General features: G+C 41.7%; 1 protein-coding gene across 2 annotated transcripts in view; it reads right to left on the reverse strand.

The window, feature by feature from the left end:
* Positions 1-15,688, reverse strand: part of LOC135493844 (gamma-aminobutyric acid type B receptor subunit 2-like) — a 600,170-nt gene that overhangs the window by 252,234 nt on the left and 332,248 nt on the right. The window lies entirely within an intron of this gene.

Consider the following 15,688-nt stretch of genomic DNA (forward strand, 5'->3'; position numbering starts at 1 on the left):
ATCGTCGTCAATTTGGACAATTGAATTCAAATCATAATGCGTTTTATATGCCAAAGTACAATGTTCCAATACCTTTCCGGGCTGGTCGTAAAACAAAACAGAAAGGCAAGATTGACGACTGCGGGGCCGCATTGGAATGCCCGCCGTACAGTACATAATATGTTCACCTGAACAAGTTCTACAAGGTAGGGGTCGAGATTGATAATTCGTGTGGTGTTCGTAGTTGTTGAATTTAAAGGCATTTCAATGGACTGTACCGAATATATCAAAAATCGAGTATTACGACTGGTAACAGGAAATTTGAGATTGATGACAATGGAGTGTACCGTCTGAGTGTAAGCAACAAGACCCTTTGCATGATAGTACATACTTGGTTTGTCATAAAGCAGTCCAAAATCAGAATATTTCAGTTTGAGTTCCGTGGTGATGGATGCTAAGATGATCTGAAGACTCGGTACAGGAATCAATTCTGCAGGCAAATAGCCTTTCATTAAAGTGTTAATACCTCGCAACCAGCTAATAGTTTGTTCCTCCACTGTCATGATGGTGTCCATATAAACCATTAAATAACCAATGAAATGGTAGGATTGTCGTGCATAATCGGCCAGTCTGAATTCGTCCGCCTGAAGTTTGCCAAGACGGGCTTGCAGCAGTAAATTGTCCTGGTGATTTAACTTAATGGCTTCAAAGGCACTCTGAAAACGTGTGTCTGTCATATTTATAAGGGATGAAAGCTGTCCTTTGATCTTAATGATTTGATTGCGGTTGACTGTTCCTGCCCTAGAAAGTTTATTAAGATGCAATTTGACTTGATCTAACTGTGCTTCTGTGACAACCCCGAAAAGTCCGTTTATAATTGTTCCACCAAAATCGATCAAATCCTTCTTTGCACGTTTCGCCGAAGACGGTCGAGGCATCAATTCCCTAATCAATGTTTGTAATTGCCGGATACGGGAAAGAGCTTTCCTACGTTGACGGTTGGCCAATAAGACTGTTTTTTGTACGTCGTCACAGAAAAAATCCGTTGGGGAAGGACATGACGGTGTCCAAATATGTGTGTCCAAAATAGTGAAGTCGAAGTAGTCCAATGCAAAGCTATGGTACCAATATGAGTTCTGTTGGTGTCCCGTTGCAATATAGTGGAAGACTACGCCACTATTGATTCTGAGAATTGTCTTCTTTGGCGAGTCGGCACGTACATTTGCAATAGTCATTAAAGTTACTGCAACTGTTAAGAGAAACAAGCGATATGGGAAGAACGCCATGTCTATTGTCCACACCAGTAGCAATGGCTATGAGGGAGAATCGTTTATGAAATAACTGTCCTTCGAAACCTATTGCCAATTCTCGTACTAAACTCCTTAATCACGTGGTGCACCTGGTCACGTCATTCATTCATTATACTGTAAAATATAAACAAACAAACGTTAGCGATGCAGGTGTAGCAATGACATGTATTGTCGGCACTAAACACCATGCATTAATTTTCCGTTTATAAACAACGGTTGGAACTAATCCAAGTACCGTAAGGTGTGTACTATGCCGGCCTATCTTACTTCTAGGCGGCATAGGCAAGATATATTGCTCAGATCTGAAGGTAGAAGTTTGTAAGTCTCGTCTACGCAGAAACACCCGGAAGTAACTAATCCTTCCGTTTGCGCAGCTTTCGCTGTTCATCGTATTCCTTAATCAAGTTCTTATTCAAAATGTTCTCAATAGGTTCCCAAGTTGTCTGTGAGAAACCGATGCAACGAATTTTGAACGATCGCTTTCCTTTGACCGTTTTATGGCCTTCGATCTTATCTACATAGTAAATGTCATCAGGTTCCTCTTTTGCCTGAGGCTGAGATCCAGGTGCGATCGCCTCCTGAACTCTGCGTTGTCGCCCTGACTGTTTGATTTTCTTGTCCCCTCGTGGCGCTAACGGAACCTGTACATCCCGTTCAAAGGCATCAGGTGGAAATTCATCTGGTTTCAGCACGGCATGGTCTTGTCCGTCAGCTGGGAGAAGTTGGACGGGTGGCTCCTTGGGTCGTCTATGGGGATCGTAAACTCGCCTGAGACGGTTGGCATGGACAAGCTGCGTGACAGGTTTGTTATCCTCCGTACGGATCTTGAAATTGACGTTTCCCTGCTTACCGATGACGCGGTACGGGCCGATCCATTTCTGCGCCAGCTTTTTGGATTGACCAACCTTCAAGACTGGGTGATAGAGCCAAAAACGATCTCCGACTTCTATGTCAACCTCCTTAGCAGATTTGTTGTATTGTTGACGCATCTTTCGCTTACTATCCTCAAAGTTCTTCTTTACCGTGTCATGGATGAGATCGAGTTTTGCGACCAGGTTACCGTAATAATCCTCGTAGGTAGTAAATGTCTCCTTTAGCGGATTAAGTGCTCTCTTGATGGGTACCTGGGCTTGCCGACCGTACACGATATCGTATGGGGAGAATTTCGTTGAAACTGTGCCAACTGACGTTCGAAGAGCAAATAAAGCTGAGGGCACAAATAGATCCCACGACGTTTGTGACTTGTCCGAGACCATCTTGGAGAGAATTTGTCCCAAACTTTGATGGTGTCTCTCGAGTTTGCCATTACAGGAAGGATGGTAAGCCGTCGTGAATAATGACTGAGCTCCAAGCATGCGTACAGTTTCTTTGAACAATTGTGACAAAAATTGCGTCCCTCTATCGGATAAGATTGTAGAAATTGCTCCGAATCGACAAAAGATTTCATCCACTAAAATAGTAGCTGCTGTCTTGGCAGTCATATCTTTGATTGGAAATGCTTCCATCCAAGACGAGAAATGGTCTATAAAAGTAACCAAATATTTGTGACCACGTGGCGTGGTAGGCAATGGACCCACAAAGTCAATACTCCAAGCAGACATGATCGGTGGAATTGGTAATGGATTTAAAGGAGCCCGAGTCACTGGTTTGTTTGTTTGACGGATTTGACAGTCTACGCAGGACTTTACATGTTCCTTAACATCAACGTACTGATTGTCCCAATAGAACCGTTCTTTTATCTTTAGATATGTTCGTTCAATGGCTTGGTGCCCACCAAAACCTGTTTCATGTAATTCGTGTAAGATTTCTGCACGCAGGTGGCTAGGAATCACTGGGCATACGACCATATCTTTATCAGCGTTTCGGTTTAAAGTTGTAAGGTGTACTAGGCATCCATCATCTTTCAGAACAAATTGGTCTATTCGCAACAACAAACGGCGAGCTGCCGACTTGTCGTCAGGTAGTACTTTAGTTTCAAGGTAATCAATGATTTGTTTGAGCGCAGGGTCTTTACGTTGCTCTTTGGGAAGGTTTACATTCTCAAAATTGATAGTGTTTAGTGATGGGTGATACAGTCGTCTCGAAAGACCGTCTGCATCACCACATTTTGGACAACTTTTGTGTTGAATAGTATATTGATGACTTTGCAGAATCAAACTCCACCTAGCCAATCTACCTGTAAGAACACCATCACTCTGTTGTTTGAAAAGCCACTGTAAGCAAGAGTGGTCACTTTGGATGATAAATGGCTTCCCGTAAAGAAAGAATTTAAAGTGCTGGATGCCACATACTATTGCTAGACATTCTCGCTCAGATGCCGAATATGACCGTTGTGCCGAATCAAATGCTTTGCCGCCATAGCCAATCACAACCTCCTGCCCTTTGTCATTAATTTGTACAAGTGAATACCCCATACTGAAATTTGATGCGTCCGTATGCAGGTAGAATGGTTTTGTAAAATCTGGATACGCTAAGACAGGAGCAGTAGTCAATGCAAGTTTTAGCTTTTCAAAAGCAACGTCACACTCAGGTGACCAATGGAAACGCACATTTTTCTTGGTAAGCTGATTCAACGGGAGTGCCATAGCAGCAAAGTTTTTGATCATTTTACGAAAGTAATTTGCTAGGCCCAAAAATGCACGGACTTGCGTCAAATATTGTGGTCTTGGATACTCGCTCACAGCTTTAATTTTATTGTCATCCACCCGAATCCCATCGGAATTTAAAACATGGCCGAGAAAATTCAGTTGATCTCTTGCAAATTTACATTTACTGGGTTTCAATTTGAGATTTGCAGCTCGTAGCCGTATAAAAAGTTGTTCTAAATGTTGTTTATGTTCAGTCCATGAGCTGGCGAACGAAATGATATCATCCAGGTAAACCATGGTATTTTGAACGCCCTGTATAGTACTCTGCATAAACTGCTGAAAAATAGCGGGTGACGCAGAGACACCCCTCGGCAGCCTACAGAACTGCCAAAGCTTACCTGGATGGCTCGTCACGAAAGCAAGCTTTTCACGTGATTTTTTGGACAGTTTAAGTTGAAAAAAACCTGAGTTCAGATCCATCGTTGAAAAGATAGAGGCATTAGCTTGGCCGCACATGGCCAATGTTTCATTGATAGATGGAATTGGCGTTGCCTGACATTTTACAAGTTTGTTAACGGCTCCAAAATCTACTATCAACCTATGTCCAGTTCCTTTAGGGACAAGTAAGGCAGGTGAACTCCAATTTGACGTACTAGGTTCAATAATACCAGCTGATTGTAGTTTTTCCAATTGCTTGTCTAAGATGTCACGAAGTGCATAGGGCACCCTGTACGGGCGTTTACGAACAATCTCACCAGGTTTCATTTCAATTTCACATTCGAAATATTTTGCTTCGGTTAAGTCTAATATATTTTCAGCAAAAATGTCCGAATATTGGGTCACCAAAGCTTCTAACTCATCCTTATCAGTACCAGTTAATGACGACTTCTCAACCAAATCTTTTAAATGTGACAACAGTGGTGTATTTGGTTCGTTACCGATGCCTTCATCATCTACGGACATTAATTCTTGGTCAGGTATTTTTGCATCAAGATCAACTGTGGACAAGGTAGCAGGATGTGCCCCTTTAAATACTCGAATTGGTGCATTTGAGGGATTCAACACTTTCATCGGACACACCCGGCGTTTAATAATACCAATGCTGTGGGCTCCAAACAGCCCATGTTTCTGAAACAACTTATTATGTGGATCTAAAAACCCTGCTTGGCCTTCTGCCTTATTTCTACCCGCTGTAAATACTCGAATAATAGCTTCTGATCTTGATGGGATAATAACAGTATTTTGAGACAATAACCGGACTCGGGACACGAATTTGGCATCAGTGTCAATCGGTATGATTATGTCATCCATTTGCAAGGTGTTATTTTTCAAATTTAGAATAATGCCATTTGCAGTTAAAAAGTCCATTCCCAAAATTAAAGGTTGTGTGATACCTTTCAGAATTTCTACCTGCTGGGTGATGTCTTTATCTAATAAGGAGATCTGCAATTTGACCGATCCCCACGGGGTAATTTTCCCCCCGTTAGCACAGGTGATATCACATTCCAAAGTACTCTGAGATGGTTGCAAATTGAATGGACCTTGGAAATGTTTGAAAAAATCAAAACTACATACCGACACTGATGCACCCGAGTCCAAAAGCGTGTCCACGGTCGTGTCCCCGATTTTCAACGGAATTGTCCTGCTATCTTAATTTGCAATGGTTGGTGAGCATTTCTCGTCATTGAGTCCGGAATCAGATGGAGCTTTCCTCTTGGAACCACGGTTCTTTTTCTTTCGGTCGTTTTTCCTGGTCTTCACAGCGTCGCAGTGGGGAATGTCAGACTTCTTTCCACGTAACTCGGGAGTGACTGGCTGTCCTGACAGTCCGACATTCGGCGTTACGTTATGTAACGTCCTTGAATCTTTATTACATTGTCCTTCTTCTGATATATCTGGAGGCGCTGCTGGTTTTGACAGATTTTGCCACTTCTGTCTACCGGGGCCCTATTGGGCCTGTTGTTGGCTCTCATTTCCGGCTCTCTGCTCGGTTGGCCTGGAATCTCTGGGCCCGTCTCGCTGAGGACACCTGTTTCGAACATGACCCTATGCACCACACTGATGTCACTGTACGTTTTTCAGCTTGCATTCACGAATAACGTGGCCGGTATTTGTCGAAGGAAACTCGTTGCAATTCGGAAGCCACGCGAAGTTCTTCCAGTTCGCTGATCAATCGCTCCGCTCTCTCCGCAGCTTCGCCCGAAGTAGCCATGCTTGGATTGAGTATCGAGGAAACAGCGTCAAAATCTCGTTGAGTCGATTTACGTGTTTTTACTCCAAAACCAAACATTCAGCGTCCTTCTCGTGCTTCCGTCTCTCCTTAAACCACTGCATTCTCCACCAGTGTTATCTAATCGTGTTTTCCACTCGTCGTATTGGCCATAACTATAGGGGGAGACCAATTTTTACCTTTCCGTCCATCCTGGGGAAACTAACTCTCCGGGATCGTAAGGAGAAACTTCCACACGAGAAGTAGATACGATCCGTACTTTCGTTTATTTGACTCTTACTTGACTATCCGAAATCATAATAATAATTGTATATCCACCTTCAAGGAAAGGGCATATCTACAGGAACCAACCAATCAGGGTGCCAAAAAGGGGCTGCAATACGCCACTGCAATGCAGCATAAAGCGTCATCGCTGCGTCACACAGGTAGGCCCGCAATGCGCCCGGGCAATGTGCCACTGACTGGAACATTTTGCAGCCAATGAAAGGCTAGCATTATGGCGCATTGCAGCGGGGGAATCGCACCTGAAACTACCTGTAAACTATTTCGGTCCTGCATACATGCTACCTGTTCCTTAAAGGTACGATAAGCAATGACAACAACCTCTGTACACAATACGATTACAGAAACATCCATAAACCTGACACCTATGTTGTGGTCCGGATTGGCACACATGGAGGCCATGTCACTTTAAAAATGCTCAGCGACTGAACCATGTGTGGTTTGTTTTCTAATGGTGCAACATGGCTGACAAGGGATGTAATTAAACGCTGTCAAGGGTGTTGCTATCGGCCAAGATGCCAAATGGCCCAACAAAAAATTATTATTCAAACTCTATTTTGAGGAGAGCATAATTATGGTTTCAAATGATATCAACTGTTTCAAAGATTTTGCCATTTTGACAAAGATTTGGGATATCTGCTTTAATCTATCTTTCAGGGGAATCTTTGAATCTGGTTGTTTCAGAAAATCGTTCAAGATTCTCTTCCATCTTTCAATTTGGGAATCATATTCATAGTTAAGGGATTTCAAATTTTTATTTTCTTTGTCTAATAATTCCTTTATTTTCCGTTTCTCCGCGGGATCAGCTTCCTGGCCGTATTGTTCGTCAAGTCAAGTAGTTCAATATCATTTCCAGGTTCGGTTATATTTTTAGTCATTTCTTTCACACACTGAGGATTGCTTTTTTAATTTCTCTAGAACCGAATACTTCTTCTACTTCTTGATCAGTTGTATTAGATACAATTGTCATTTATGTTTCAATGAGATTGCTTGAACCATAGTTTCCATCATCACTATGAATTGTATCTTCGATTTGGTCTTCTAAATTTGATCTCTGTTCTGTTGGTCTGCTGATTCGGGTTCGTGTCGGTGAGGGTGGTTGTAATTCAGGAACAATCTCATGCATCTGAATTTGTTCTGATGGTTCTCTTTCTTTTCTCTCTTGTTCGATTCTTTTACCAGAAATTTGAATTTCGGGTTCTTAATAATGACTCAATGTAGTTAATTTATACACTACCAAGTCACCACCATCAAATTTCCTAATTTCATCTAGCTTTAACAAACTCTCATGGGGATCCGTTATCCTAACCAAAACTAATTATCCTTTAATATTCTTACTATGCATGTATAGAGTTCTATCTTTAAATTCAGGATTTCCAGGACAATTCATTTTGAAATCTTTATCTTTCATAATCTTTTCAACGTAGCTTATCGTAAAAAAAATGAAATGGCCAGGGCCATTGTGCTCACCTCATGTGGAGGAAAGATGGATAAAGAGCATGGTCTTGTGTCATGTAGTGTTAGGTTTGATGTAGGTCCAAGCAATTACAATTTCCCCAAAATTGCCAATTTACAGTACATTCGACCTCTGTGACCTTGAAAAGTAGGTCAAATCAAAGAAGACCCGGGTGACACATTGAATGGTTGTTAGAATTAGATGTACCTATGATATAAAATTGGTGCCAATCGGGCAAGTCATTACTAGGAATAATGGCATTTTGAAGAATTTAGGATTTGGCCCCCTCCCTGGAGGCCAAACGGCAAATCAGATCGCACCAAACTTCGGTACCTGAGATCACCTGACCAAGGGGTACATGTGTACTTAATTTGTGATCAATAGTCATTGCAGTTAAGAAACGTGCCATTGTTACGGCCTGACGGCGAATTTACGCCATTTGACCTCTGTGACCTTGACAAGAAGGTCAAATTAAAAACCAGTGTGACATATACTGTATGGTGGTTAGATGTACCCATGATATCAAATTGGTGGCAATCGGGCAAGAAGTTAAGGAATAATCACATTTTTAAGGTTTTTGGATTTTGCCCCTTGGTGGTCAAGTGGTGAATCATATTGGACCAAACTTCGGTCCCTGAGATCAGCTGACTAAGGGGTAAATGTGTACCAAATTTGGGATCAATAGTCATTGCAGTTTAGAAACGTGCCATCGTTACATCCTAACGGCCAATTTACACCATTTGACCTCTGTGACCTTGAAAAGGAGGTCAAATCAAAAACCCGGAGGATATATGATGCACCTTTGCTAGAAGTACCTACCATATTTTTTTCAAAATTTCCCGACTACTATTGAGGGAGATATTGCATATTTTCACTTTTAACGTTTGGCCCCCTGGTGGCCAAACCATGAAACGAATCGGACCGAAACTTGGTCTCCCAGGTGTCATTACATAAGGGTACATGTGTACCAAGTTTCAACTCAATAGCTCTAACAGTTACGAAACGTGCCCTGCTAACGGACGACGGACGACGACGACGACGACGACGACGACGACGACGACGACGACGACGACGACGACGACGGACGACGGACGCCACGGTATGGGATAAGCTCACCTCTGCTAAGAGGTGAGCTAACGAGACCCAACAGTTCCTTTCAATTTCCTTTTGTAATCTTAAGGGGGTTGTTATTTATGAAACCAGGAGCATTTAGAATTCCCCTTATTTTTATTTCGGATACATCTGATGAATCCACAGGGAATATCGTCCTGTAGTCAACATTCGGATCCCTAAAATCTAATGATGAACCAACTATTAAATTACTTCCCGTACTCGATGACGAGTTATAATTTATCCCATCGCCAGGAACTGGATTGGTATCAGCATTCTTCTCAGGATTTCTAGAGGTATCCAACATCCAACCGCTTAGCCATTAATGTGGATGGCCATGTAGGGCAAGAGGCTATATGCAGGCATCTTGCTCATAAGTATGAGACACTGTATAACTCGGTATCCTATGACAGAGAGGATATGGACTCAGTTTTAGGTGATTCCAATGACCTTGTCTAAGTGTTGTAATGGTCAGAGTGTGTGTTCTAATATGCACCAAACCACGGTTGATGACATTATCCTTGCTGTAAATTCACTTAAGTATAACAAAAATGATGGCCACACGCTTCTCTCTACGAACCACTTGAAACATGGTACGGCGAGGCTGTGCACTCTGATATCAATCCTTTTTACGAGTATGTTAAGGCACGGTTATGCCTCTAATAATATGTTATCTAGTACCATTTTGCCCATTCCGAAGAATGCTCTTAAATCACTCAATGATTCCTCTAACTATAGAGCCATTGCTCTGAACCGCCCGTTTTGTAAACTATTCGAAATGGTCATTTTACAAAAATGTAGCGATACTCTTCAGTCTTCAGACATGCAATTTGGCTATAAAAAGGGTGTATCAACTACTGACTGTACATTTGTTGTCAATGAGGTTATTAAATACTATTCATGTTTTACCGATGTCCGTCAGGCGTCAGGTGTCAGGCTTCAGGCGTCAGGCTTCAGGCGTCAGGCGTCAGGCGTCTGAAAACGTTTCGTTTCCGCTCATTTTAAGGAGAACGCTTTTAGCGATAACCACGAAACTTTTTTCGTGGGTTGATCTTTACTAAAGGAAGGTCCCTTTCGAAAACGGGTTTGTTCTGATTCTAATGGCCTATAGGGCGGCGTGCTTGAAATTGGTTTCCGTCAATTTCGAGGAGAACTGTTTGTCCGATCAAATTCATTTTTGGTATGTACGTTGGGGGTGACCAGAGGAAGGTTTCTTTCGAAAACAGGCTCGTTCCGATTGTCAATATGGCCACCAGGGCGGCGTGCTTAAAATCGGTTTCAGTCAATTTCGAGGAGAACCGTTAGTCAGATCAAATTCATTTTTGGTATGTACGTTGAGGGTGACCAGAGGAAGGTTCCTTTCGAAAACAGGCTCGTTCCAATTGTCAATATGGCGACCAGGGCGACGTGCTTGAAATCAGTTTCCGTCAATTTCGAGGAGAACTGTTCGTCCGATCAAATTTATTTTTCGGTATTTGCGTTGGGGGTGACTGGAAGAAGGTTCCTTTCGAAAACTGGCTTGTTCCGATCGTCAATATGGCCACCAGGGCGGCGTGCTTGAAATCGGTTTCCATCAATTGCACGAGAACCATTTTTCTGATCAAATTCATTTTTATGCCCCCGCCAATTCGTAATGCATTGCGGAGGCATTTTTTTTACTAATGTCCGTTCCATTAGCCGTCTGTAAACTTGTCGTTTCCACTCATTTTAAGGAGAACGCTTTGAGTAATAACCATGTAACTTTTTATGTGGTTAGAAAAAGACAACGTGTACAGCGGGCATTACTGGCCAATAACTCTTTCACGATGTCAACTAAACCCAGTCAGCTATGACACCAGCTGCCCGGGGTTGTCTGAAAAACACTTCACTTTCCTAATACACCAACTCAATGTGCTCCACGGGGGCATATGCCACGCATTGCGTTGCTCTTGTTATCACAGTAGTCTCGCGCAGCCAGAAGTTCTTTACTTATTGGCGCATGCCAGACTTTCTTTATACGAGACGTTTTCCAGCACGATGTATGTGGGCAGAAGCAACACTGCGCAAGATTACCTCGAGCAGGGGCTAATAATATATTATGCTAATGAGCATACCTTCCGCATTGAGTTGCCCAGAATGGTCCATATCGCGCGAAACTCGGGACTGCATGGTTGTCTGTTGACTGTGCTTTAAGAGAGACTGGCACCATGCCCAGTCAACAGACACCCCTATGCTCCCTCACACTCAGAAACCACAAACGCCCATCCCTTCCTGCTATCTAAATACTTCTTGGTTGACCATATACTTTCAGTAGAAATGCGCCGTAGAGATTGTACCAGACAGTCCCGGTGTAACATCTGTGGTTGTTCCCCATGTGTCAGTGTTTCCAAACAATAGGCAGCTAGAGAGACCACGACTTTTCAATAGGGGGGATACACAGAAAAACTTGTCAATCTATTTTTGAGCGTTCCCAAACAATGAGGGGAAACACTCAAAAACAGAAACACTCAAAAATATTGCACCGGCATTATCTTCTTTTCTAGCTTCGATTTGTTTCCTATCAATGGATGAGTGAAATGTGTTGTTGTAACCACTCACTTTTGTCAAGAGGGTTGTCAAGAATCTCGAACCATTTGAAAGTCTCTTTTGCAGTGAAATATTTCCACATTCTCGTTTAAATCTTAATTCGCGATTAAATCTTTCGACAACAGCTGCTTTCTTGTTTGAGAAAGTTGAGAACCATTCGATGTTATTTTTCTCCAGTAAGTATTTTAACGATTTATTGCAGAATTCTTTACCAACACTGAATTGTAGTTTCTCGGGTTTTGCTTCTTTAAAAATAGTGACAGATACATCATTCACGTCTTCCTCTTCTTGAGAGGTAAAGCCAAAGCGAAACGACTGAATAAATCAATGACAGCTGAAATATATCTGACGTAATATATATATTATAGAATATATCTTATTGTCTTTTTGATACTTCTGTAAATCCACTGAATCAGCTTGCAATTGTTGATCCACGTAAGAGACCATTGTTTTTCTAAAAGTGAATTTTTCGGTGATTGGTTTATGCAGTTGGTAGGTTATCAAATTAGCTAGGAAATATTTTAGTTCTCTGTACTTGATAAGCTTCCCATCAGATTTTATTTTTCTCCAAAGTTGACATGTATTTGTATATGCCAGAGTGCTTTGGGGGTTAAAGTACAAATCTATCAGATATTTCTCTTTTGAAACTTCTTTCTTCGGAGGGAGCGACGTAGACGGTTTCACCATGGGATTCTCTGGAGGTTTCACCATTTATTTAACTATCATTTTCTCACAGTTTGTAAATGGCTGGAATGATAATTGGTGCTGTAGTAAACGCCGTTCCTTAGGGGCAGGATATATTGTTAAAGCCATAGATAAAAACGGTTATCAAGACGAGGTAAAAAGACATAATTTAGCTATTGAAAAATTACAAAGAGTATCCGATAAGGCTAGCCAACCAATCATGCCATTGTTTGGTTAACCAATCATTTTCACAATAGGCCCCTCGCACTTCGTCACTTTTCGGGACGAAGTATTGGTCTACCTCTGCCCATAACCCTAACCCTTAAACTAACCGCCCGGGGAGCTAGGATTGGGGGGGGGGGGTATTACGAACGAGGCATCATTAAGGGATTATATAAGGCTTCCGATGATCACTCATCATGTTTGGCTTGAACTGCCAGCAGTCCGATTGTAAACGATCACAAATAGCACTGCCATCAATCTATAAGAGCTCGCAGTTTACAGCAGAAAAGAGTAATATCGAACCGATCACCAACGCATTCTCAGAGTTCACAAACCCGTGGCACACCTGAGAAGTATTCAACATATTCAAAAGCTGTTCGATTGTCAGAGATCACCAACTGCACTTACCAACCTCAACATACAGCGTTCACAACAACACGGAGTATATCGAACATATAACAACACTTTCGATTGTCAGATACCACAATAGCACTGACATCAACCTCAACACTCACGGTCCACAACAACACTGAGTGATATCCAACAGCACTGACAGCAACACCAACACTCAGAGATCACAACATCACCGGGTAATATCAAACATATCACATTTACAGCATATCATTAAAAATATTCATCTGATTGTGAAAGTCTACAAACCCAAATGTTCATTTTCACACAATCAATGGAAAAAGTCTTTACTTTCATCAGAAGTTTTGGTTCTATATCGTTAAAATAAAGGCTTCCCTTGTAAAAGAAATGGGAATTCTTGTATCCTTATTTATTAGCAGGCTCTTTGAAAGAATGGTGAAACAGTCCTCCGGGTAGGCCTAGTGACCGGCTAGTGACATCAGGGGTAGGCCTATACGGACCTTACCAAGCCTAGGTCACTAGCCGGTCACTAGGCCTACCCGGAGGACGTTTGGGTTTTTCCAAAATATGGAATATTAAAACGGATCTGCGACTAATTCCTAAGAATCATTTTGTATATATGATGCTCTGATTAAGCTTGGTAGATAGGACAAACATGCACTCGGGAATCACTAAAAAATGTGTCCGCTTAGAACTGGTGACATCGCGAAAATATCTCTACATCCAGATGTGTACATGAAAATGTACGAAATCGCTCACCGTGAAGGAATTCGTTCTCATTTTTCATCTCCAAACCCGGCTAAAACCTTCGGTAATAAATCTTCTTATACGTTTCTTGTCATGCTTAAGATTATGTACGGATAAGTGCCAGCCGGTACTGCATGATGTAGTCAATCTTCTCTGTATCACCCTGTATGATCACACCGCTCCGTAGTTCAATTAGGCCCCGTAGGGTGGCGTAGTAAGCGGAGCGCTGATTGGTGCATATTATGGGTGTGTGGTGGTCGTGTCGTGACGTGCATGCCCATATTTGAGAGATCAGTAATGTACACTGGAGGCGAGGTATGACTGGGTTGTTCTAAAATATAGATTGTTGAATCGGAAATGCGACTGATTTCTAAACTACCGTCAAATTCCGATCTAATCATGTAAAAATAAGCTCCAAATATTGATTCGTAACCACCTTAGGTTCCAATGGCATTATTTCATGTTTTTATGCATTTTTAGGACTGATTCCATGGTTTTAGCACAGGTTACATGGTTTCACTGATTCCAACTTATATCAACTACCATGGAATCGTACTTTCTAGCAGTGTTTCACAAAGTTAACTTTCTGGTCCTCGCCTATAATCTTCATGCTATGGTGGCTAACTTCGTAATTCTGACCTATTCTCACTACGAGGGCAAGGTCCAGGTCATCGCCTTTATCAAGACACTATTGTCCGCGAACCCTCTGATGCAGGGAACTTAGAACTATCGCATCCCTTAGCATCCGGTCTTCGTCTACGCAGTCACAATCTTTCAGGAGGATACGCAAGTCGGTGACGAAAACATCGAACTTTTCCTCTGACTTTTTTGTCACGTCACTCTGTGGAAGTTCGCCATTGCTCGAATCTGGTTGCGTTTGGGCCTGACGTATGCCTCAAACTTTGCAAATACACTTGGTAGGGTGTAATTGCTGCTGGTACTGCGGCCACACCATTGTCTGCAGCTGCAGCCACGGCAGGGGTCCAGAGAAACGTAAAATGGATTTCACGGCCCTTATCACCCATTTACGTCATCAGGTAATTTACTTTTTCTTGTTCAGTTTTTGCGTTCAAGGGGCCTCCAAATTGAAATTCGGAAATGAAATTCTCTGATTTAATCATCTTGTTATTCTCTGATTGAATCATCGTGTTCCCATTTCATATGTGGATTTTTATACATCGTTACGGTTACAGACGTCAGTCAATGCACATACGACTAATATAGAAAGTGTTCTACGATGCACATGACGTCCTGGGCATTCAATGCACTGTCCTACAGGCTCAGTTACCATCAACTTCAATCGTAAATACCATGCATCCGGTTTTTCGATCAATGTCTTCTTGTTGATTGAAATTTCGTCTAGTACTTCATCCTTTTGCATTTACGATACTCTTTTGATTTTAATGTAAAAAATTGGCCACTTCTGGTACCATGTAAAGCATCAACAACGCATGTGATTCATGACATGATGCTGTGTGTTTTATTATACATAAGATGTATACTGTATACATGTACAGTCCTACCAGAAAGTAAATGTCCACCGTTAAACAAATATCATAGTGATAGAATAAGATAATTGAATGCAGTTTTGAGCAGAGAATCGCATATCCAGTTGGTCATGTATCTATTGTATTCGGACCCAGCTAATCCTGTCTCTCAATAATGTAACAGGCAAATGTCCAAAAAATAACTTTTTTATTTTATTTTATTTTATTTCTTTTTCACAATGCATTGCTGAACTATGATGCAAGGAAGGTTTTTTTGCTTTCATTACTAGAAAATTCCTGCTCAATTTTTCATTTTGAAGATTAGCTTTAGCTCGCTACAGGTGATTGTTTTTTTCAGACAACTGGTGACCTTTGAGAACACCGCTCATGGTCAGCAATGCAGTCAGTCAGGGTCTTTATGGCCAACTCAGCTCATACATGAAGTATTGGGGGTCTTTATCCCAGGTAATGGAAGAGATTAAAAAATAACGTAAAGTCCTAAACAAAAATGTGCATCGAACACTTTCTATGGAATTGCAAGTGCCGAAAAATGATGGTCATAAAGCACAGTTCATGGGCTCATTTGAAGTTTTTAAAAGGCACATGATTTTTGGACCTTTTTTGAAATGTTTGTTACATAATGTAGAGATGGAATT

This window comes from Lineus longissimus, chromosome 9 (genome assembly GCF_910592395.1).
Source record: "Lineus longissimus chromosome 9, tnLinLong1.2, whole genome shotgun sequence".
Classification (NCBI taxonomy): Eukaryota; Metazoa; Nemertea; class Pilidiophora; order Heteronemertea; family Lineidae; genus Lineus; species Lineus longissimus.